We start from the raw sequence: 25301 nt of genomic DNA, 5'->3' as shown, positions 1-25301 counted from the left end.
TGGACAGGGCAGTGGGTTGGTGTGACAGGTTCAGGGGCTCCCTGTGGGACTCACTGAACACGGTGCCCACGACATCATCACGGCCACACGTGCCCCCCTCAGGGCGCCTGGGGGTCGGTGCACTCACAGAATTTTACTTAGGTTCCTCTCTGAGTTCCAGATCTCTCTTCAGCTCCTTCCTTTCCCTGGGCAGTTAGGTTTTTATGCCCCACCCTCCCTCCCTCCCCCATCCACAAAGGAACCCTTCTGGCTGGTTCTATCAGATGCCCTGGGTTGGGCACCTCCCTGAGGCCTCGGCCTTCAGGTCCCCAGTTCTGTGGGTTCTGGTGGCCATGGTGCCACAGGCTCCTTGGCCCAGGCATTAACTGGACTCCCAGTGCCTCTGGTTTCAGTGGGTCTGGCAAAGCAAGAGTTAACGATTTTCCTTTCTCAGTGAGTATTTATTGAGCTCCAGCGTTTTCCCTCATTAACACTTCCTGGGTTCCTCCATTCTCTCTTCATTTTTGTGGTGCTGGGTGTGGAACCCAGGGCCCTGCTGATGTCAGACAGTGCTGAACCACGGAGCCACATCCCAGCCTCTCATCCACGGCTGACCCGTTCATTGTGATTAGTGTAAGCTTTAACCTTGACGCACATGGCGGTGAGTCATATAGACCTAGTTTTAAATCCTGGTTTTACTATTGACTATGGGATGTTGGAAAGTTCTTTCACCTCTCTGTGCCTCAGTTTCCTTATGGTCCCCATGAGGATAGTGATGATCCAACAGACAGCATGAAATGAGCTATGGTGTGTCAGCTGCCTCGGGCTCAGCACTGGCCCATGGTATGCACTCAGTAGTGAAAGACACGCCCTGTCGTGGGCATATCACATGTATGACATTGGATTCATCCTTTATTACCCTGTAAATGACCACAAACCCAATGGTTTACAACAACACACATCTCGGCCTCTATGGGTTAGGAGTATGGGCTTAGCTGGGTCTTCTGCTTCAGGGTCTCTGAAAGCTTCAATCCAGATGCAGCAGGGGTTGGGGGCTCATCTGAAGGCTGGACCAGAGAAGGCTCTGCTTCCAAGCTTACTGGGGGTTGGCAGAATTCAGTTCCTGAGGGTTTGGGACTGAGGGCCTCAGTTCCCAGCTGGTGTTGGATAGAGGCCACCCTCATCTCCTTGCCCCATGGGTTTCTCCATGACACCTGTTGCGTGGAAGCTAGTGAGGAAGAGACCGTCCTATTGAGTCTCCCATCACAGGGGTGACAGGCTGTCCTCTATTGGTTAGAAGCAAGTTACCATGTGTAGTGTGCACTCAGGAAGAATGGACCACTCAAGGGCACAAACACCAGGAGGCAGAGACGATCAGAAGTCAAGTTCAGTTTGGCAACCACAGTTAATTCTCTACTTGACCCCAGGAAGTAAGCACTCTAAGTTCATTTCACAGATGAGGAAGCTGAGTCACAGAGAAGTTAGGAAAGCTGAGCCTGGATTCAAACCCAGGCAGTGTCTGGAGCTCACCAGTGGCATTTGCAATTATTACTTAAATGCTTATTGAGCACCTGCTTTGTGCCAGGCCAGGTATGGGGGTCACACACATATAGGGAAAGTCCCTGCTTCCAAGAAGCTCATAGTCTTGTGGGGGAGACAGAAACATAAGCAGACACACATACCAAGGAATGGGGAGCCTGGGAGCAGTTTTTACCAGCAGAAAACTTGGGAATGAAATCACCACAGGAGGAGTCTCCTGCACACTGGGGCACGCGGGCTGCCCTGCCCTGGTGGTGGACTGAGTCCAGGCCCCCCAGGAGTCCTTTCTGGATGGTTTTAGTCATTTGTTAGCAGACAATAGCAACAGGCATCCATGCTTAAAAAAAAATGGAGGAGAAGCCTTAAAATTGGGAAATGTTGTGATTCTGGGGTAAGACTGTATGGAAACACATGGGGGTCACACACCTCCTCTGCTGGTGACATGTTTGGTGGCTGAGTCAAGCCTCAGTATATCCATCTGTTAAATGGAGTTTCATTCACACATTCCTGGGCTCATTGAAGCAAAATAAGAGCTCCTGTCACTCACCTTTGGAGCTGGATGATAACTCGAAACTGCAAGGGGACGGGAGTGATCAGAAAAGCCAGGAGGTGATGGGTGATTGTGAATGCGTGTGTGTGTGTGTGTGTGTGTTATTGTGAGTTTGTGGGTGTTTGATTGTTTGTGAGTATATGTGATTGTGGGAATGTACTAGTGTGCTATATGTGAGTGTATGCATGTGATTGTGTGCTTGAGTGTGCGTCGTGTGTAAATGTGTGTTTGTATATATATATATATGTGTGTGTGTGTGATTGAGAGTGTGTCTGTGTGGAGAGTGGATGATGAGACCCCTGCTTCTCCCCGGGTCCTTCCCTCTCCCCCAAGGGGTTGCCAGGGGCTGGGAGGCTCTGAGCCCCTCTGTTCCCGACAGCGAGCACCTGGTGATGGGTCCTGTCACGGCAGAATAGCGCCTTCTCAGTGTGGCTCAGGGAGGGGCCTTGGTGGCATCCTGGGGAGGAGATGGGTTTACTGCTATGTCCTTGTTTTTGTTTTTCTTTCATCTGCAGGCAAAGGGGGTGGGGGAAAGGGCCTTGCTTGTGTCCCTGCTCCTGAGCCAAGGTGGAGCAGGAAGGGAGGGGGAGGTTGGGATGGAGCCTCCCCCCCTGCTCTGGGCCTTGAGCATGGCCTCAAAGGATTCATCCCCTTTAGACCCCTGTCCCACCCCAGCTGGCCTGCTTCCACCCTGGAAGTATGAATCAGGACCCCTGGAATAATGACACACTCTTTGGGAGAAGCTTCTGGAAGAAGCCCCCAGATGGTTTCTAGGGAAAGGGTCTCTGGCAGTTGAGCAAACTTCTTCCCTTTGGCTTCTATTTATATCTAATCCTGACACAGGAGGGTCAGTGTCAGCCCTCAGTCCATCTCAATGTTCACCACTCACCTCCCCAAGAAATTGGACCCTGGGAACCTTCCTAGATCCCAGAGGATGTCACTTTACTGAGGATGGGAGGGGTGTCTAATTGGCTTCTAGAAAGTGCTGCTATCTTCTGTGGCTCTGAATACTGTGTGACCTCAAGCAAGATAGTCTCAATAGTAAAATGGAGAGAATCACTCTACGGAGCAGTGATTTTGTTGTGGAAATTAAATAAGATAATATGCACAAGCCCACAGCAAGGTGCCTCAAGGAGATACTCATGAACAAGAATGGCTGCTGTGGTCTTGTATAGGAGTGGGAGTCTGGGTGGGAACTGTGAGGGTGGCCCCGTGGGGTGGGGCACCTCCCTGCAGGGGCACTGCTGTGGAGGTGGTGATGTTTTATTGCTTAAGCTGGGTACGGGGGAGGGGCACCTGGGTAAGACTTTCAGGTTCATCTGAAATTTCATAATAAACATTAAAAATGTAAAATGTTATTACATTCTGCAGAAAAGTAATTATGAGTAACTGTTTTTAAAAAAGAGTGGGAGAGGGGCCGGGGATGTGGCTCAAGTGGTAGCGCGCTCGCCTAACATGCATGAGGCACTGGGTTCGTTTCTCAGCACCACATAAAAACAAAATAAAGATATTATATTAAAAAAAAGTCATTGAAGGATTAAAAAAAAGAGTGAGAGAGGAAGAGAACAATTAAAGGGGAAAGATTATAATGAAAAGTTACAGCACAGTGTTCCAAGTGTAGGCAGGAGTGAGGCCCAGGACGGCCCCTCTGGGTGGGGACACGGCTTTTCAGCCATTGCCAGATTCTCCCCTGGACAGTTTTTGTTTATTTGGTTGTTTTTTTTCATTGTGGCAAAATACACAATGTGTCAATTCCCCCCTGACCACTTTTGAAGGTACAGCTCGCTGGTGTGAAGGTCTTCCTGATGTCCTGCAGCCAGGCCCCATCCCCCTCCAGCATGCTCTCCAGTTTGTAAAACTGAAGCCCCCCCACTAAACAATGGCTGCTGTCCTGCGACTTTCCGAGGGCCCTCCGGGTTCTGGCCTGGAGAGCCAGCCCAGGAGGCTTCCCGGAGCCCTCCTGACTCTGCCCGGGCTGTGGGTCCGCTCCGCCCTGGACATGTGCCCCCCAGGGGCAACTTCTTCCCAGACCTTTGCCCCTGGTAACAGCCATGAAAGGAAAGCGAGGAAATGAAAGACGGGGACCAGGCAGAGGTGCAGGGGACCAGGCAGAGGTGCACACGGGAGTTTATCTGTTAGAGCTGACAAATAAAGGCCACCTCTCCAGAGACGGAGAGAGGCAACACAGACTTGGAGTTCAGGACTTGGATGGGGCAGGCTCAGGGATTGGATCCTGGTGGGTCCTAATGGGGGTGGTTAAGGTGGGGTTGGTATGAGGGAGTGGGGAGCCTTTCTCAGAAAGGCTCTTGGGCGGGAAAGCAAAATTTTTCTTAAAATGGCAGGTGTCACGTAAGACGGCCATCCAGATGCTAAGCAAAGACCTACATTTCCCCCTTTTTTGTTTGTTTTTGGGCCCCTTAAGGGACAGGGAATAGATCAATCTTCTGTACCTCTTCCTGCTGGGAAGGGGTGGCGTCTGGACCCTTGTTAGGGGCGTGCGGTGTCATTGAGGCAGTGGAGATGGTCAGGAGGTGCTGGGTGATGCTGACTCCAGATGGCCCAATTTTGGTGAGGGGTTGGAGGTCCTGTAACAGAAGCTGGTTCACGGTTTGGTTAGAGATCCTTTGAATCTGATCTTGAATAAATCTAACGACGCAGGGGGCAAGCATTAACAGAAGGCCTATGACAAGGAGAGAGGTCAGGAAGAAAGTGCCCACTGCAGAAGGGGGTCACTTAGCTGCCATCCTTCAGTTCCAGTGGCAGTGGGAAGCTTTGAGGCCTGAAGGAGATCGGAGGTAAAGGGGCATTAGTAATTGAAGTTCCCTTGGTGATAAGGAACCCACGCTCCTTCCAAATAGCGAGTGGGAGAGAAGTATGTGGAAAGCGTGTTTAGAGTCAGTGTAGACATGGAGGGAGGCTCCCTTTGCCCCAGTGAAGGCTCTGAGGAGGGCAACCTGGTCAGCCTGATGATTGGATGTATTATTGGGGGGGGAGCTGCTTCCACAAGGAGGTTAGAGAGACTATAGCACACCCTGCCCGAGGAACTCCCTCCTGAAGGAAGGAGGAGCCGTCTGTGAACCACGTGTGTGGCCTGGAGCAAGGGGCCTTCCTGTGTGGGAGGGATGTGGAAGAAGCTCCTCCAGAGTCTCAGGGCAGGAATGGGTAAGAGGAGAAGAGGTGGAAGAGTCCCGAGGAGCAGGGAGGAGAGGAGCAGGGTTTAAAGGTGAGCACGTGGGGAAAGTAAGGCTGGATCTTCCACCAGGGACACCTGTAGAGATAAAGGCGACAGTGGGGCAGGGAACATAAGCCTGTGTAGGTGAGCAGTTCCTTTAGGGGATGGGGAGCCAGGATGGGGAGTGGGGCCCCAAAGGTGAGTTTCTTGACTCGTTAATGAGTAGAGAGGCTGCAGCCAATATTTGTGGGCAGGGGTCCCATCCCAACAGTAGGGTCAAGACCCTCCCATAGATAAGCCACAGGGCAAAGGCTGGCCCCAGCATGCGTCCAAGGACCCCTAGTGCAAATCCCTGCTTTTCAGTCGCTAAAGGTGAAACGGGCGTGTGAGATTGGGGAGATAGAGAGACAGGAAAAGTTCTGAAGTCATTCTTCTGTGTTATACACAAGGGAAAAGTTAAACTGACACTTTTTCCCCCTTAGGCCTCTTATCCAGCCTGCTGAGTCTGTCCTATGTATTTCAGTGCTAGCCTCAGTGTGGCCGTGGCCAGGGAGATGGCTGCCCAGGGCTTTACAATGTAGAAAGGTTCTGACCCTAGAAGTAGGTCTCTGGTGGCATCCAGAGCTTTAGTGGCAAGTAGAAACTGGGGGTGGGGGGTGGTGGGGGGTGGAGCAAGAGGAGCAGAGGGAAGGCTTAGGATGGAGAAAGGAGAAGCCTGCACAGAAGGGCTTTCCTTCCATTTTCCTGAGCGCTTGCAAAAGTTATGAAGATCGGAAGGTTGAACTGGTCGATGGGCCTTTGAGGAGGAAGGAGGGAAGGGCGAAGTCACTTACCCAAATGAGGCTGGAGTGTGGATGAAGAAGAAGAGTGCTGGGTGAATGGAAGGAGGTGTGTGGTCTTTGTCCTGGGCCCTCAGGCCAGGGACCCAAAGCAGCTCAAATCCCCAGGAGGGAGAGCAAGGCTGACATGAGAACATGACCTGGTCACTGGCATCAATGAAGAAAAGTGGCGCAGGGCTAGTCACACACCCCTGGGGTAAGAAGCGGGTTTATTGTCAGGAGCCTGATGAGGCTGCTCTGCAAAAAGAGAGGAACAGCAGCAGCCAGGAGGGACAGCGGGTATTGTGACTGGGCCAAAAAATGGAGGGGGCTTTGAGATGGATGGGAATGGGCTCATGGTGGCCTGAACATATGATATCTCTTTCCATTTTCCTGACTTGGAACATCTCAGACAGTAGGTCCTCCTCGGAAGAGGCTAAGGGGAAGGCACTGGCAGACGAAATAGGGGGTGGTCCTAAAGTCAGGGTGAGGACCAGGGGAGCAGCAGGCGAGTCCGGATGGAAGCATATATGAGAGGAGAGGAAAGTGTAGCCCCCAACTTTGTGAGGCTGTCCTTTCCCATAAGGGGAACAGGGCCCTGTGGAATGACCAAAAAGGGGTGGGTAAAAATTAGAGCCAAAAGCGCAAACAAGGCGAGGTGCCTGTAAGGGCTGGTAAAGTTTACCCTCTACCCCACAGTAGAGGTCACAGGACGAGTGGTAGGCCCCCAGAACTCCTGAGGACTGAATATGTAGCCCCGGTGTCCAGGAGGAAGGAGACAGGCCTACCTGAAATACGCAGAGTTACCCTGGGTCCCCGTGGAGTGATGGCAGTGGTCAGTGATGGGACCTGGGCCTCGTCAGTCCTCGGCAGCCAGTCCTAAGAGTTGGAAAGGGGAACCAGAAGGGCTGGATGGCTGGGGGCCGCTGTGGGCCCGTGTCCCTCCTGATGGCATTTAGGACAAGGACCCGGAGGCTTGTGAGGCTTGGGACATGTACGAGCCCAGTGACCCATCTGACCACATTTAAAACAGGGTCCAGGTGGTCCCCAGGGACCCTTCCATGGGCCAGTGGAACCAGCGACAGATGCGAGGCCAGACGGACGACTTGAGCGGGCATCTGTTACTTCTGCTTCTGGGCTTTCTCGTCTCTCCCGTTATGCACCTTAAAGGCCAGAACCTCAGCTTGGGGGAGTTAGGGGCCCCCTCTAAAGGTGCTTTAGTTTGGCCTTAATATCAGGGAAACTGTGGGAGAAAAGGTAGGTCATTAGTAGTTGTCTCCCATCTGGAGCCGCAGGGTCCAGATTAGTATATTGTAATAAAGCCTTGGTAGGGCGATCTAAAAATGCTGAGGGTTTTCATTTTTATCTTAGATGACTTCCTGGAGCCTTTCATAATTGATAGGCTTATGGGCAGCCTTTCTAAGTCCTTCCACGAGGCAAGTAATGAATTGGTCTCTACTAGTTACTCTTCCAGGCGAATTATAACCCCAATCAGGGTCCTGATGAGAGACTGCTTCAGTGCCAATCGGATGGGCAGGGAGGTCTGATGCACTTCATCAGCATAATTCCTAGCTTGCTCCCAAACTCGCCTGCCTTCCTTGGACAGGAGGGTGGTAGACAAGATCACATGGACATCATGGAAGGTCAAATTATGTGATTGGGTCAGATATTGAAACTCTTTGATGTATGTGGTGGGGCTTGAAGTTTAGGACCCAAGCCGCTTTTCTATCTGTGAAAGATCTGACAAAGAGAAAGGCACAGGAACCTGGACTACACCATCTACCCAGCCACCCCGCATAGAGGACACAGAGATAAGGGTTAGGCAGCCACAGCCCATGAGCGTGTGGCAGGAGGAGAGAAGGACAGAGAAGCCGAGGGGACAGTTGCTGCAGAGGCTTTGTTAGAAAGAGAATTGTGGTGTGGCGGGGGCTCATCTGCTGGGTCGAAGGAGAAGGAGTCCTGGGTAGGATCTTCTGTCCCTTGGGCAGCAGGTGTAGACTTGTGCGGGAGAGCAAGAGTTGCAGAGAGAGGGCTCAGAAGTAGGGAGGAGAAGGCTTGAAAATATGATATCTCTTTCCATTTTCCCGAATGCTCACAAGAGTCGAAATATCCCTGATAATATTGGGGTCTAGAGTGTCGTTAAGTGGCCATTTAGAGTCATTATCCAAAGGATATTGAGGCCAGATCTGATTGCACAATTGGATAAGTTTTGGGGGTTTTAGGTCCAGGGTGAGAGAGAGATCCTCTAGGTTAGCCAGGAGGCAGCCTAGAGGACTATGGGAGGGAATGGATGAGGAGCAGCCCATGGTGAGACATAGGTGGTGGATTTAGAGGTGGCACGTCTCCCGGTCTCTAGTATCACCCAGTCAAGAGGATGGTTACACTCAGGGGTCGTCACTGGGTAAGCATCAGGGGCAGGGCCTGTAGAGGCACTGGGCCGCAGGGTTGGGACTACATAGGGGCAGGAGGTCTCACCAGGAACAACTCCCAATCACCCTGGGTGGTTTTTCTCAAAGCCCAGGACCCAAATAAAAGACCACCTATAGACCCAGTCGACCGTAGGGATCAGTCGTAGCTGGAAGCTGTGGCTGGGGGAGCCCCTGACCACATGGTAACTGTGGGAGTGCTGGATGATCACCGTCACTTCCTGGGACCCACAGGTCGACCAGAGACAGGGGTCTTACCTGGAATGTCCCGTGGTGGATGCAGAGAGGGCGTTTGGCAGAATGGAGGGCCTGGTCCCATGATGGAGGTTGGATCGGGGCCCAGGGATGCTCAGTGACCCTCAAAGAGGGAAAGGGGCACACCAGGGAACCTGAATCCCGGTTTTGGCATCAATGAAAAGAAAGCGAGGAAACAAAAGACGGGCGAATGAGAAATGAAAGACAGAGACCAGGCAGAGATACACACGAGAGTTTATTTGTCAGAGCTGACAAATAAAGGCCATCTCTCCAGAGATGGAGAGAGGTTTGGGATTTTGATGGGGCAGGCTCAGGGATTAGAGCCGGGAGGGTCCTAATGGAGGTGGTTAAGGGTGGGGTTGGTATGAAGGAGTGGGAAGCCTTTGTCAGAAAGGCCCTTAGGTGGAAAGTAAAAAATTTTTCTTAAAATGGTGGCTGTCACTTAAGATGGCCATTGAGAGGCTAAGCAAGTGTTGAGGGCCACAGCGGAGGAGTCAGGAGTCGGAGTCGGGATGACGCATGGCATTTTTGCCAGAAGTAGTGGTTGAGAGGTGATGCCAGCGAGCCATTAAGATGATGACTTTTGAGTTCTTGCGGAGTTCCCGTTGAGTTCTGGTTGAGCTCTCGCGGGGATTCCTGAAGAGTTCTCATTGGTTGGGGAAGTGCCGGAGGAGGGATTTCCAGTTGGTGGTTCCTGGAGGAGCCGCTTGGCGTTCGGGAGAGTTCCCGGGGAGCGTGTGTGGAGTGTGCTCGTGGAGTTCAGAAATAAAGTTTGTTCCTGCTTCAGTGGCTCGTGATTTGTGCCCAGCCAGACTGCGGCAAGCAAGGACCTTACAGCCACAGTGGGAACTGTGTCCCCAGACCAGAGACAGGGAAGACGCTGCTTTCCTGGGAGGGGCCAGGGCCACCAGAACCAGGCACCCAGGACCCTAAGCAAAGACCGCCTAGAAACCCACAGCCTCCAGTTCCAAAGGGGGGGGGGGGCGTGAGGACAGGGCGGGGCTGAGCCTGCAGATGGGAGGGGAACAGAAGCGCCCAACTGAGGCCACCAGGGAGGGAGTGTTCTGGGCAGCTGGAGCGGGGCAGAGAGCTCTTGGAGAGAACCCAGGTTAGAAGGCCAGGCAGGAGCCTAGGTGGGCATGGAGCAGGTTTTCTGGGCCAAGTTCTTCTTGATGTTGGCCCACCCCAAGTTTCCCACTCCCAGCAGGACCCCAAAACTATTCAGAATAGTACCCAAGATCAAGATCTAGAGAAGTAATTTCTCCAGTCTGGTGGGAAAGCCTGGGCTTGGATAGCTCCCTGTCCCCCGACCCCAGGCCTCCAGGGCCAAGCTGAGCCGAGCTGAGCCAAGCCCAAGCCCACCCCTCCCAGGAATGCTGTCTGGGACACACAGGGCAGGTTCACAGCTGTTTTCTTATTTTTCACTCTCTGCCCAGCCCTGTGATGCCCAGCCCTGTGATGCCCAGCCCTGTGATGCCCAGCCCTGTGATGTGGGACTGCAGGTCCCTCTTTACAGCATCATGACAATGAGGCTCTGGGAATTGAGGGGCTTATCCAAGGTCACAGAGCTGGACTATAACCTAAGGGTCTTCCCGAGATGCACTGGAATCTTGCTCCTGGAGCTTAATCCGAGGCCAGGAGGAGCGGATTGGGAATGCATGTGGAGTTTAGGTCCCTCCCTAGGCCATGGCACTGAAATCTACAGTTTAGTGTGAGCTCTGGTGATCTGCTGGCACTTTCCAAGTGAAGAGCATTGCTGAGAGAAAGGCCTCCCCTTGAGCTTCCGGGCAGGGCAGGCGAGTCTACCTACCTGGAGAGGGCAGGTCCCCTCACAGGACTGGAGGGCGCTGGCTGTGTTTTCCACAACCTGTCCTGCCCACCAGCCACTGCTCCCCGGAGTCCTCGGCCTGTGCTTTCCAGTCCCAGCAGGTGCACCCCCACCCCGTTGTGCGGCAGCTGTAGCGGGGGCTGGGAAGCTCTTTCAATGGCTGCCCCCCACGAGCCCCACTCTTTCCCCACCCCCAGCCCCCTCTGCCTGGCGAGGCTGATTGTCCCATTCAGCACCCCTCCCCGGATTGGCTCGTAGGCTTTCCAGCGCCTTTAGCTGCCTAATTACTGCTGATCGAGGGCTGCACGTGCGGCCTCTGTGAATAAGTGATTCTGTAATTGCTGCTGGCACCCAGCCCGCCGGGTGGGGGAGGGGAGGCCTCCAGGGACAAAAGGGTTCCACTTTGGGGAGGGGGGCACGGAGGGCAGCCCCAGCCCCAGGCTTTGTTCTGCTCCCGGACTGGGGGGGCTCTGGTTGGCAAAGCCCTGCGGCAAAGGCAGGAGCGAGGCTGAGCTGCAGCTGAGCAGTGAGCCTGGCAGGCCACTGTGGCTTTGAGCATTGAGTGTGTTCCGCCAAGCCCTGTGCTCTGCATCCCAGATCTCACAGGGCCACCGGCTCTTCCTGGCCTCCCCAGGACATTTCCAGTTCTTACCACAAGAGTCTCACATCCCCACAATACCCCCACCCCAGTCCCAGGGCAACCTGGACGGGTGGCCATGCTCTGTCTGATTCTGAGCGCCTGGAGATGGTGGACTCCTGACCCCAGTTTTGCGGAGGAAGGAACTGAGGCTTAGAAGGGTGGAGGACTTTTACCCCTGGGTCAAACAGCTGCTAAGTGGCAGAGGCTGGGTTTGGATCCAGGCCTATTAACTCCAAAGATTCACCATGCAAGACTTGGCCAGGGAGGGCTGGTCCGAGTGCCCAAGTGTGCAGTGTGCTCCTACTCCATGTTTTCTCTAGCCCAGGCTCCAGTACCCCACACCACCTCTATCTTGCCCGTCACCCCTGCCCACAGGGTTCCATCCCTTCTCTGTCCGGACTGGATCCTGGAACTGGTTCAGTCACAGGAGGGGTGGACTCTGCGCCCCCTGTGGCTCCTCCTGCAGCCAGGGCCTGTCTAGACCCTTGGGGAGAGAGTGCCCACCGGGAGGACAGAACTCTGGCCTTAGAGTCCAGATGACCTAGGCCTGGACCTGCCACCAAGTGGGGCCCAGGGGGCCCAGGCCTCTGTGTGGGATCAACAGGTTGGCTTGGGTGCAGTCCAAAGTCCCTTCCAGCCCTGGGTACCAGCTGGAGGCCACTCATAAGCTACTGGCTGAGTGTACCCAGCTTGTAGCTCCTTGCTGACTGCGTGACCTTGGGCCAGTTACCTAATTTCTAGAAGATGCTTGGTGAAGGGGGATAAGGATGTCACCCACCTCTTGTTCTTAAGCAGACAGTCCAGGGAGAGCTCCCAGCAGGAGGCCCAGCGAGCAGCAAGTAATAGCTAGTTGGTGCTTGTATTGTTGTTGTTATTTTTAGCCATTTCCTCCTCCTCCATGAGGTGGGGACTCAAGCTAAACCCCCTGCCCCTCTCCCCCATGGCTGCTTCAGGGATCCTGGCAGGCCCCTTGGCCTGGTGTTTGAGCCAATGAGAGCTGGGGGGAGAGACCGACACTACCCCTGGGGCCTAAAATAGAGAGAAAGCTCACTCCCAAGCCAGGCTTGGCAGGACAGTTTTGCCCATACAAGGCCAGAGTCAGTGCCACCTGGCAGCCCCTTGGGGCAGGGAGTAGCAGGGCAGACTGGGCCTCAGGCCTGCTATGGTTTTTGCCAGATCTGCACAGGGCCACCCCCGGAATGTCACAGGCTCCTTCTTCCTCAAATGGATGACTCTCTGGGGACTAAATTTTATTTGAATTGGATTGAGAGAGAAGCAGCCCCTGGCTCCAGGCCCCCTCCCAGCCAGACATGCCAGAGCCTGGAAAAGAAAGAGGCCCAAGGCTGTAGACTCCCAGATGCCCTTGAATGCGGAATCTGGAGCCACTGCTTTTGAGGAGTCTGCTCTGCTGATAGACTTCCTGATAGTGCTTCCTCCCTGAGCAGCCAGCAGACTGCAGGAGGCTCAGAGAGGGACTCAGCAGGCCCGGGCAGCAGGGTCCAGGGTTCTGTTTGAGTTCTGGTCACTGGGCCGCCTACCTCTTGGGAATGTCCTAGGGCTCTCGGGACAAAGAGCAACATCAAAGAACTGCTCTGCATCACAGGGGCCATTCTTTTTCTGTTTTGGGGTGAACAGGGCAAATCTGCCTCTCCTTTTTCTCATCTGTGAGAGGGAATTGGAGAAGAGTGGTTGAGAATGGGGGTTTGTGGCCAGCGGCATGAATTTAAATGTGGTCCTTCCTCATATGAACTGTGTCAGTTTCCTCATCTGTAAAATGGCCACAAGGACAGCACCTGTCTCATCGATTGCTGTTGTGCTCAGTCCCAGGAGCCCAGTAACGTGTGCAGAACACCCTCCAGGGGAAGGCACTGCCTGGGCCGTGACATCTTCCCAACAACCCTGAGAGGCAGGTGTTTCCAGTTGAGAAAACGGAGATCCGAGGTCACGTGGCTCGTAATACCAGAGCCAGAGGGATCGGTTCTAGAGCCCACATTCTTCACAAATAAGTGCCAGATTTCATGTTACTTTTATCAAAATTTAACACAGTGCCTACTGCTCCGTAAATGTGAGATACTGTTATTACTGAACCAGAAGAAAGAGGCTGTGGTATCAGTGCCCCCAGGCCTTTGCTCCCCCAACTAAAGAAGACTCTGTTGTGACTCAGTTTCTCCCCTTCCCTCCCACCCAAGAGGATTCTGAAGTCCAAGGTCATGTGGCTAGTAATGTCAGAGCCAAAGGGATCAGCTTTAGAGCCCACACTCTTCACAAATAAGTGTCAGATTTTATGTTACTGTTATCAAATTTTATCTATTGGGCCTGGCCGAGGACTGGCAAAAGACTTGGCGGAATTGGGAGGGGACAGCTAGAGAACACAGGTGGGAAATGGGGCAGGGGAGCGGAGGCTGCCCCGAGGGGCCTTGCTCAGTGCTGAACTGGTTTCTCTAACCGGAACTAAACAATTCTATTAATCGCTCACTATTGGGTTGTGCTATTTGAATCCAGTACCACTTAGAGACTGGACCACAGAGGTCCTGACCCCTGCAGGGTTACATTCAGTGTTGAGTGCAAATGTGCTCCCAGGCCTCCTGGGAAGCCTTGGAGTCCCCTGGGGAGTTATTGAGCATGGGCTGACTTTTGGTGCATCAAAACTGGACTGGAAGTCCAGGGCCAGCTGTGAACACCTGAAATCCCAGGGACTCAGGAGGCTGAGGCCGGAGAATCACAAGTTCAAGGCCAGCCTCATCAACTTACAGAGGCCCTGCGCAACTTAGTGAGACCCTGTCTCAAAATAAAAAATATAAAAGGCTGGGAATGTGACTCAGTGGTATAGCGCCTCTGAGTTCATTTCCGAGTATCAAAAACAACAACAACAAAAATACTAGAATCATTGCAAATTTCATGGGTGCCTTCCCCTTGGGACACTAAACATTGTACCTTCCCTTGTTCTCTGGCCCCTGCTGGGATGGTGCATGTGAAGGGGCCTTGCTTGCTTGCCATTGAGGGCTTAATCCCTCTCCAGGCAACCCTGCGGGGCAGCGAGGGTTAGAGGACAGGGTCACTAGGGGGATGGGAGGACCCAGTGTCTCTGTGCAAGGCCAGGGCGCCCTTGCTCATACAGTCTGGTGCAGGCAAGTGGGGGTTATTTTAAAAGGAGAGTCACTGGTCAGGAGCAGGACAGATAAACCACCGCATGGGGCACCACGGTCACCATACCTGCATCTCCAGGGGAGGGCCAACATGGCTCGTGGGATTGAAGCACTGAAATCTGACGGGTGACCGACTGGCAGTGCTTTTAAAATGAATCTACTGTATATTTTCCCAAGTTGCATGACAAACCACTGACTTAATCCTGCATCTTTGGAAAATAAAAAACAGCACTGCCTTTTAAATATTTATGTCAATCGGAAAGCCCATTCACATCCCCAGGCTTATTAAAATATGAACAAATTGTGCATCTTGGTATCAAAGAAGCTCTTCCTGCCCCTTGACAAGGCATCCTTGTTCTCTGAGTGAACAAGTCCCCACGACCAGCTCTCTCATTCCTCTGTCCTTCCTGGTCACAAAGGTCTCCTTTCTTATTAAGTGATGCTAAATGTGAGACCAGAGCTGCCCACTCTAAACACCTGTTTGGTGATGGAAAAACTAGACAAAGGGGCTGATGTGTCAATGAGAGATAAAACATCCCTTGTTCATTCATTCAACAAGATTAGCTGAACATGTATTTTGTGCAGGACTGCTCTGGGTGCTGAAGATAACCCGGATAAAAGTCCCTGAAACAAAGCGAGCGTGGGGTCTGAGCTAACTCAGGTTTTCAGAGGGGACTCATACAGGACTGGGTATGTTTGCCTTGACCCCTCTCATGTCTAAGTGGGCAACGTGAAAAGAAAACTGTTGAGCTGTCTCTGCGGAGTGGCTTTGTCCTGTTCCTGCGTAGCCACCCGTGGCTCTGACATCTCCAAACGCTGAAATGTAATCTGCAGAGCCAGAAGCAACTGATTTACTTTGTTCTCCAAACTTAAGACCCTTTCTGGAGCCTTCTGAGAAGCTGTCTGGTCTGGAAAATAGCAAAAGAAAATTAAAAAATGGAACAAGGACAAGAAGTGCCGCCGTTGCTCGAGGCCCTGCTGAGTCGGGAGCCAGGCGTGAGCAGTTTGCACTATATTTTAAGAAGAATTCGTAAACATGTCCACGAAGGTTACCTCCATCCCCAGACACTGAGGGTGACTCAAGTTGGGCAAACTGTGGATGGAAAAGCAGGGACATCAAAGTCCAAATAAGTTAAAAAATGATGCTGCGCTCAGGGCTGTAACCTGGGGCTCTTCCAATGTTTCCACTCTTTGGAAAGGCTCCCCCACCCCATGAGCCTGAACCTGAGTCCCCCACCTTTCTCTCTCTCCCCGCCCCATGATTTTACTCCCTCAGTATTAGGATCTTACACGCCAGGCCCTGCTGCCTCTCCCGTCCATGTTACCTTCACCTCCCCTGGACATCTGTGACATGGCCCCTCCACCTTGACCTCCACCTCCCACCCCATCCCATCCCCTGGAGCCAAGTCCTCCCTGGCCAGCTCTGGCTCTTCAGAGCACTTAAGGCAGCCCTGACCATGATTTATCACTGAGTTTGTTTAAACTCTGGCCGCCTCCCGGCTTCAGTATCGCGTCCTGAGTCCAGGGACTGCGCCTGGCTTTGCTCATCTCTGTCCCCTGCACTCAGCACAAAGCCAGGAAGGAGCTTGAAGTGTATTTTGACCCATGCTTTATAAATGTCACCATAGAAGTTAGCTCTTTTCCTACATTTGTCTCTGGCTCTCCCTGTCCTGATCTTAACCACTGAGCCACATCCCCAGCCCTTTTTATATTTTGAGTCGGGATCTGATTAAGTTGCTTAGGGTCTCTCTCTCTAAGTTGCTGAGGCTGGCTTTGAACTTGCGGTCCTCCTGCCTCAGCCTCCCGAACCCATACTGGGATTATAGGCATGAGTCATCGCCCCTGGCAGAATAAGGGAGTTTTTTAAAAATAAAAAAGATAATTTTTGCATGTATAAAATTAGTCCCCCCAACAAATGCTAAAGAAATATATCAAGACTGTGTTTGGAAGGATGAACTGGCCTATTCTAAGCTCACATGGGGTGGTGAAATGTGGGACATGTGTGTGTGTACGTACGTGTGCATGTGTATGCACACATGTGTGGAGTGGAAAAAGTGTTCCCAGGTAAGAATATAAATAGGAAGATGGTGAGGATTTTATCTGATAACTTACTACAATACAAATACATCCAACCTAGCGCCCTGGAGTCTTACAGTAAATACTTGTGCTGTGCAATGAATATTTGCACAAATGCAGGTGACCTTCCTTATCACATTCATGGTTCTATATCCACATATTCAAGCAAGCAAGGATTGAAAATACTTGAAAAAAATTGTGTCTGTACTGACCATGTACAGTCTTTTCCCCTTATTTATTATTTCCTAGACGATAGAGTGAAGCAACTGTTTATACCGCACTTACATGAGGTGTTATAAGTAATCTAGGGACAGTGGAAAGTATATAGGAGGATATTTGTGGTCATTTTATATAAAGGACTTGAACATCTGCAGGTTGTGGTATGGAGGCTCCTGCAACCCCCCTGGAACACTGAGGGATGACCGTGCGGCTGAGTATTTGTGTGCCAAGTGCAGGGGTGACAAATTAGCCATGCACACATGCTAAGAGGGTGCAGGAGAAAAGATGAGCACCTTCCCCTCCCAGCCTTTTCTCTGTCTGTCCTGCTAAGGGCTTCTTCTGGATGACCCTGTGGGCTCCCCCGAGAAGGTGGTGGCCCAAGAAGTGGTCTGCTGTGGTCAACGGGGCAAGTGTTTGGCTCTCGCCGCAAGTCCCCATTTATATCCACTTTGTGTGCTCAGACTCCTAAAAGACCTGGCGCTGCCAAGGTGTGGAGAAACAGGCTCCCTTATGTACGAGGGGAGGGTGAGTTTGACTGTTTGCAGGCAATTTAGCATTCTCTTTCAAACATCCAAAACATATATCCTTGATGGTGGCAAATTCTCTTTCAGGAATATAGCTCATGGATATGCTTGAAGCTGTGTACAAAGAAGGATGTATAAAGATGTTCATCACAGTGTTATGTATGCTAGCAAAAACTTAGAGCCATTAGATGTCTTAGGAAATGGTCTAACACATCGTGATCCAGCCTGTGGATGTGGCTTTCTCCATGTGCCACCCTCTTGATTTTCTTCCTGACTCAAGAGTGTCCTTTCTTGTAAAAGAAGTCAAACTACTCCACTCCCATAGCATGTTAGATGTGTTTGTAAATAATGACATTAAAAAGTACAATGCCCAATCTCAGTTCATTCTAGGAAAAAGAAAAGGGAGAGGGTGCTCCTTCTAAGTGTTCTTTTCTATTTATCTCTCAAAGACAAATAATTATCCGGCTCTCTATGTCAGTAGTGTTGGGGTTGAGAAACCCTAGGTAGAAAGGTGCCTGGAATCTACTAAGTATTTATAAGTCTGTGAAATATGATCAGGGTCTGGCACATGGTAGTTGCTCAATAAATAATTCTTAAACGATTGAAGGAAAGAGAAAAAAGTGGCTCTAAGTGCAGCAATAAGAAGCCCAAGATACACTGTCAAAAAGGAAAGCAAGGGCTAGGGCTATAGCTCAGTTGGGAGGGTGTTTGCCTGGCATGCACAAGGCCCTGGGTTCAATCTCCAGCGTGCGCGCGCGCACACACACACACACACACACACCCCCACACACACAAAGAATCAAAGTGAAAAACAATGTATATGTTATTATTACTTTGGAGTTAAAATAGGCATAAGTAAATGAATACACTTGTCTATGCATAGGAAATTTATCTAAAAGACCCCCTATAAATAAATCCCAATAATAGCTATCTGTGAGTGAGACAGTTTAGACCAAAGAGTAAGGAAAGATGGTCACCTTTTATGCCACAGGGTTTTGAGCCCTTTTAGTTTTGTATCATGAGAAGACAGTGATTCTAGAACAATCACCACCGCCAAACACAGTTTCATAAAAAACCAAAACCAAAACCCAGGACTGTCTGGTGTCCCTCAGCAATGACAAGACTTGGCTGTAAAGAGTGGCATTGGAGTCATGTGCGTGGAGCCTTCTGGGTGGGTGACAGCTGGATGTTTTCACAGCAGACAGGAGACCCCCTCCTTACCTAACAAGTGCCCCTGGCTTGGAGCTCACTTCTGTTGGCCATCGTGTCAGCCCTGGGGAGGCCCCTTGGGGCTCTTCTTTTACTGCTGAGGAAATAGGCTCAGGACAGTGCCTCGCTGGGGACACGCTGCCAGGTGTCCCTCTTGCTCTGCCCACGTGGGGGCAGGGTAGTGCAGTTATCTCCTGCTGGGAAACTGTCCTGAGTGGCATCTTCTTGCCTGCCAGGAGCACCTATCCTCTCCTGGTCCTGGGGCGGGGCTTAGCACGTGGTCCCGGCCCCCGTTCCCGCAGGCACTCCCGAGAAGGCTGACCTGGGGCAGGAGCCACTTCCCGGCTGCCCTGTGGTCCTTGGCAGGCCTTGATGGCACCTCAATCCTCACCACGTGGCCACAGGTTGCCCACGTGTCCTCAGGATGTGGCAGCTGGCCACTCCCAGGGATGAGCTGAGGAAAGACAAGAGGCACCATCTGTCCTAAGCTAGGCTCAGACGTGAGATGCTGTCACTTCTGCTGTATTCTATGGCTCCTGAAGATCCACCCTGGCATAGTGTGGGAGGGGACTACACGGGGTGTGACTACCGGAGGTGGGGTCATTGGCGTCGTTTTAGAGGATGGTGACCACAGTTCCTGGGTCCCGTCTTGGGCTGGTCCCTGGGTGGGCGGGCAGGAGGACCCCCCTGAACGCTCTGCTCACTGTATTCCGAGTCCTTTGCAAGGCACGACTCATGCACTGAGTAGCATTTCTCCACCCTACACGGTGAGGTTGGTAGTGATATCAGCCCCATTTTGCAGAATGGGCAACTGAGGCTGGTTAAGTTCATTGCCCAAAGCTGCACAGGATACACCCAGAGGGGCCTTGCGGCAAAGCCTCCACTCTTGTCTCCAGCATTGCCCTGTCTCCTACCCACTCCCTTCCATGGCAGAGAGGGCTGTCCAACAGGGAGGACGTGAGCTTCCAGGCCACCAAGTCCTTACCAAGCAGGTGGAGAAGGCGCGGTCCCAAGGCGAAAAGCGACATCGCTCCTTGAGTGAGGACAGAGCACAGACCCAAAAGAGCCAGACCTGAGGCTTCACTTCTGCCTGGAGGCCCGTCTTGGTGCAGAGGTTCTGGGCCACAGAATGAGGCTGGGTTCAAGTGTGGAGCTGATTCCCAGCAGGACGGGGTACCAGAAAGAGCCTGGGCCATGGGCGATGGCATCACAGCTCTGCAGTCAGATCCACTCCTCCGACCTTGGGCAAGTATTTAGGTCCCTGTGTCTCTGTTTCCATACCTGTAAAATGGGACGGTCACACTAAGCTTCTTTCTTTGTTTATACCTTTATTTTATTTATTTTTATGTGGTGCTGAGGATCGAACCAGCACCTTGCCTGTGCTAGGCGGGCACTCTACGCTGAGCCCCAGCCCAGCCCCGATCACACTGAACTGCTAAATTGGTTGTGAGGAGCGAGAGGAGGATAAGAAGTGAGGGTGTCGGGCGTGCCGCTAGTTTCTGGGGCTCATTTCTTGGTTTTCTTCAGTCTTTTCTTTTAGTTCATTTTCAAAAGTTTCAACTCTCCTTCTGATAACAAATGTTCTTTGGACTGAAAAAAGGGACCCTCACTTTAGACTGTTCCCCCTGTGGCCTTAAGGTCCCCAGACACCTCTTCCAGACAGTGAAGACCTTCGTGGCACTGATGGGTCCCCCACTTCTGCGTTCTGAAGGTCAGTGCTGAAGGCCCAGGAAGATGGGGCCCTGAGACCCTGGCTTGTTCTCGGCCCGTTGCTGCTCTGGGGGGCCAGGCAGTGGGGGGCAGGCAGGGTGAGCCTGCAGCTCTCCAGTGGAAAAACCCCGGGTTGCTGGGAGGTGGCCGCAGTGCTGCTGGCTGGCTTAGTCACTGTGGGCAGGCCTGGAGGAGGCAGGAGTCTAGCAACAGAGGTCCCCTGGGGAGCAGCTGCTGCTGTCCTGGCTGAGCTGGGGGAGGGGAGAAGTGGCACTAGTCATCAGCAGGATTGGAGAGGTCCAAATTCCTCCCAGCTGCTCAGACCTGAGGTTTGAGGAGAAATCAGGCCCCTGTAACGTGATTGCTCAAAAATATTTGCTGTAAGCAGTTATTGGCTTTATGTAATAAAGGAAGAAGCATTTTAACTGTAAATAATAATAATAATAATAATAAATATTTGGTTTAATATAACCAGAAAAGGATAGTATCTAAATGTAGAAGCCTGCTCAGGACAAAGAATAGGTGGTCTTCAGGATCTGAAGGGTAGCTGGGTCAGGCTGTGAAGGTCATTTTTGGGGGGTAGGGGGTACCGGGGATTGAATTCAGGGGCACTCTGCTGAGCCACACCCCCAGCCCTATTTTGTATTTTATTTAGAGACAGGTCTCCCTGAGTTGCTTAGCACCTCACTGTTGCTGAGGCTGGCTTTGAACTCAAGATCCTCCTGCCTCAGCCTCCCCAGCCGCTGGGATGACAGGTGTGTGCCACCACATCTGGTTTGAAGGTCATTTCTAATCCCCAAATTAAAGGACTCTGTGATTTGGGACTTTAGTGGAGAAAAAGTAGACAAGTCTGGGGGCTACGGCACAAAATCTGCTGTCACATTTCTGGGGAAGAAGAGGGCCAAGAACAGAGCCCCCCAGGGTGGTGAATGAGAGAGGAATCAGAGCTCGAACAGATCTTAGGACTCCGGGCCGGTCATTCCCCTCCCCGAGCCTCAGTTTCCTGATGAATAAACTAGAACTGCTGTTCTTCTAGAAACCCTTCCAGCTCTGAAAATCTGATTCGCTTCTGGGGTTTTTGCCTCATCCCTCATAATTTGGAGACCTGCCAGTGAGCAAATATTTATAGAGCCCTTGGCGTCTTGTCAGGTGAGGCGGGAGACAAGCAATTTCAAGGCCAGCCTCTGTCCTCTTGGAGCTTGTCAAGGACACTCAGATACACAGGCACAGCACAGAGGCAGCCTTCCAATACCCAAGGGAAGGCACTTATCTGTGGAGGTCCAGAGGAAGAGTGTCCAGGAGGTCTGGGTAGAATTTGAGGCAGGTCTTCCAACATGGACAGAAGTCACTAAGTTAGGAGAAGGAAGCGGGGCCTGGTGAAAAGGCAGGGCCTACACATACAGCTGTGTAGGCTGTGCACTGCACAACTCCAGGGCACCACTCACATTGTGGTCTGTATGATGAAACTCCCTGTGTTCAGTCTGCAAGGCTTTATGCAAAAGCCCTGGAAAAGGAGCTGGGGTAGGTGACTGATGTCTGCTAAAGCTGCAGCAGAGGGGAAGGGTGGCCCCTGGGGCTGCCTCTTTTGTCTGCTGGCCTTAGGGCACCAGCCTTGTAAATTACCTGAAGAAGGCTCCAAGTGTTCGTGAGAAGGGTGCAGCCAGGTGGGTGCCTTTCTGAGCCATTGACGTAACTCTCTGCCTCGGCTTCCTCCTGGAGAGTGGGCCTCTTCAGCCTTCCCCACCCTCTGGATGGAGGAGGTGGAAGCAGGTCACGTATGTAGAGTGCTCAGCCCTGGGCCTGAGAAATGATGCACGTAATGGTGACTGACCTTGGGGACACAGAGAAAGGCGGGCGGAGTGGTTCCCGGAAGCTTCTGGGTGCTGGGGAGGGGAGGAGTGGGGGCGAGCAGCTCGTGGTTGGGCTGGCAACAGCCACTGCCAAATAGTACTGATTTTGCCATAAACTGTAAATATAGATGGCTCCCCGGGGCACCAGCAGCGTCTCAAGGGAGGACTGTTTTGGGAAAAATGCTTCTTGAAGAACATTGAAGCTAGGGACCCAGGGGACCAGAGTTCTTTTCCTCACCCAGCAGGGACCTTGGCCACTCCCTGCCTCTGGGCCTCTGTCTGTCCACTACCCCCACCAGGGGAAGGAACTGGGCCCCCGGCCACCAGGGCTCTGGTTAAGGAGATTGGAGATCTGGTACCTGGGAGGGGAGCTTCAACTGGACCTGGATGACCTCTGCCCTGGGGCCTGTGCTGGCCGGGCTATGCTTCCACCTGTGCGTGCTAGCAGCCCAGACCCAGGGCCCAACTCGCTCCAGACCCACTCAGGTTGGTCCTCCTGACCCAAGTCCTCAGGCCGCAGCTGCTGCTCAGTTAGGGCAGAGCCTTCTCCCCCAGACTTGGGCTCAGCTGTGTGCAGCCTGAGGTTGAGGGGCCTTCGTCTTGGGCCTGCTGGGGTGTGCCAGCACCCTCGGACTCAGGATAGAGGGATTTCTTCTAGGCCTGGTGTTAGAGTCTGTAAACAAGTCAGGATGTCACCCCCCGGTTATTTTGCTGCAGCCGGACTGCGGCAGCTTGGGGCAAGGATCATATAAAAATCATCATAATAAGAACTCATTAAAAATAAGACTTTATTGAGATATCATTCACATTTAAAATTCATTCTTTAAAAGTAAGCAATTCAGTGGTTTCATAGACTCACCAAGTTGTGCGATTATCACCATTAACTGATTCCAGAACATTTTCATCACTCCAAAATGAAACTGAGTACCCATCAATGATCACCCTCCATTCCCTATGGCCCTAGCCCCTTGCCACCATCAATCCATGATCTGTAAATTGGACATTTCACATAATGAAGTCCTATGCTGCGTGGTCTCCTGGGGCCACTGTCTTTCACTTAACACAGTGTTCTCAAGGTTCATCAGGGCACAACATGTGTCAGCACTTCATTCCTTTTTATTATCGAATGATATTCCATTGTTATGGATGTACCCCATTTTGTTTACCCTCTCATTAGTTGATGGACTAGATTGTCTCCACTCTGGGCTCTTACAAATAGTAACTGTTAGGAACATTGGTTTACATGTTTTTGCCTGCACATTTTTATAAAATTCTCCTGGGTAGAAACCTAGTGTAGGAATTGTTAGTTATAGGGAAACATGATTAACCTTTTGAGGAACTGCCAAACCAGCAGCCTATGAGGACCCCTGTCTCTTTACATCCTTGCTAATTACTAATTATTGTCTTTACTTTTGATTCTAGCCATCCTAGTGAGTAGGACATGGTATTTGGTTTCTTTGCACATAACTAATAATGACTAATGATGTTAAGGACTTTTTCATATGCTTATTGACACATTTGCATATATGTTTTGGAGAACTATCTGTTCATAGCATTTGCCTATTTAAAAATTTGGTTGTCTTTTTTAGTATTGAGTTCTAAGTATGTTCTAAATACTAGATCCTTCTCAGATATACAATTTTCATTTGTTTTTCCTCTTCTGAGGTTATCTTTATACCTTCTTGATAGTGTCTTTCAAAGTATAGAAATTCTTAATTTTGATGAAGTGAAACTTACATGGCTCTGGGTTCAGTCCCTAAAGGGAAGGGAGGAGAGAAGAAGAGAGTAGACATCTTTTCTTGTTCCTGATCTTCCAAGGAAAGCTTTCCGTCTTCCACTGTGAAAAATAATGTTAACTGTGGGTTTTTCATAGCTGTCCTTTATCAAACTGAGGAAGGTTCCTTCTCTTCCTAGTTTACTGGATGCATGTTTTTAAAAAATTTATTATTATTTTTTGTTGTTGTAGGTGAACACAATACCTTTATTTTATTTATTTATTTTTATGTGGTGCTGGGGATCGAACCCAGGGCCTCATATGTTAGGCGAGTGCTCTACCACTGAGCCACAGCCCCAGCCCACATTCTTTTTTTTTTTTTAATCATAAGAGACTATGAATTTTCTATTTGGTGAGGCATTGTTCTCACACTTTCTTTTAATTCTTTATATTTGGCTTCCTTTAGTTCTCTGACCATATTTATAGGAGCCAATTTAAAGCCTTTGTCTAAAAAATTCAATATCTGGGCATCCTCATGGGTAGTTTTATGGGCTGTTCCCCGCCCCCAGATAGGTCATATTTTCTGTTTCTTTCTTTTGATGGGTGCATCATCACTATACATAACGGTAGGATTCCTTATGCCTCATTTGAATATGCACAGTGGATTTGATCCACTTCATTCCCTAGTCCTGCCCCTCCCTCTCCACCTCCCTCCTGCAGTGCACTTCCTCTGCTGCTCTATTCCTCTCCCTTCTATGGTTATTATTTTAATTATGTATATACACCATTTCTGTCTGTCTGTCTCTCTTTCATCTCTCTCTCTCCCTCTCATCATATCTCTCATCTCCTGATCAATACAGTACTTGGATTTTTAGCGAGAGCATTTAGGCAAGAGAAGAAAATAAAAGCAATACAAATATGAAACGAAGACGTCAAATTATCACTGTTTGCAGATGATGTGATCCTATACTTAGAAGACCCAAAAAGCTCCACCAGAAGACAAACTCAGCAAAGTGGCAGGACATCAAATCAACATATAAAAATAAATAGCTTTCCTACACACCAATAACAAACTGCTGAAAAAGAAATCAGAGGGAAAAATTCCATTCACAATACCCTCAGAACAAAACAAAAATCTAGGGATAAACCTAAGCAAGGAGATGAAAGACCACTGCAATAAAAATTATAGAACACCCAAGAAGGAAATTGAAGAGGATACCAGAGGATGGAAAGACTTCCCACGTTCTTGGATACACAGAATCAACATTGTTAAGATGACCATAGTGCCAAAAGTCATCTACAGATTCAACGCAATCCCCATCAAAATATCAACGACATTCTTTTGAGTCCTAAAGTTCACATGGAAGAATAAAAGACCCAGAATAGCCAAAGAAATTGTAACTAAAACAGCAAATGTTGGAAGCCTCAAAATACCCAATGTCGAATTATACTACAGAGTTGTAGTAACAAAAACAGCAAGGTACTGGCCTAAAAACAGACACATAGACCAATGGAATAGACTAGAAGACACAGAGACAAACCCACATAGATTCGGACATCTGCTCCTTGACAAAAGTACCAAAAATATACACTGGAGGAAAGAGAGCCATTTTAACAAATGGTGCTGGGGAAACTGGTTATGTAGA

At 50.8% G+C, this 25301-nt stretch overlaps 1 protein-coding gene and 1 long non-coding RNA gene across 2 annotated transcripts in view; one reads left to right on the top strand and one right to left on the bottom strand.

Annotated features, from left to right (window-relative positions):
* Accsl (1-aminocyclopropane-1-carboxylate synthase homolog (inactive) like) overlaps positions 1–25301 on the top strand; it is a 114154-nt gene that overhangs the window by 62950 nt on the left and 25903 nt on the right. The window lies entirely within an intron of this gene.
* On the bottom strand, positions 14469–21921 carry LOC139706868 (uncharacterized). The gene is made up of 3 exons (XR_011708533.1): positions 21715–21921; positions 19367–19662; positions 14469–15261 (listed from the first exon to the last, which is right to left on the bottom strand). It is a non-coding gene; the product is annotated as an uncharacterized lncRNA (long non-coding RNA).

Source organism: Marmota flaviventris, chromosome 9, assembly GCF_047511675.1.
Source record: "Marmota flaviventris isolate mMarFla1 chromosome 9, mMarFla1.hap1, whole genome shotgun sequence".
Lineage (NCBI taxonomy): Eukaryota > Metazoa > Chordata > Mammalia > Rodentia > Sciuridae > Marmota > Marmota flaviventris.
Note: the sequence above shows the minus strand (reverse complement) of the source record. Positions and strands in the feature narration are given on the sequence as shown.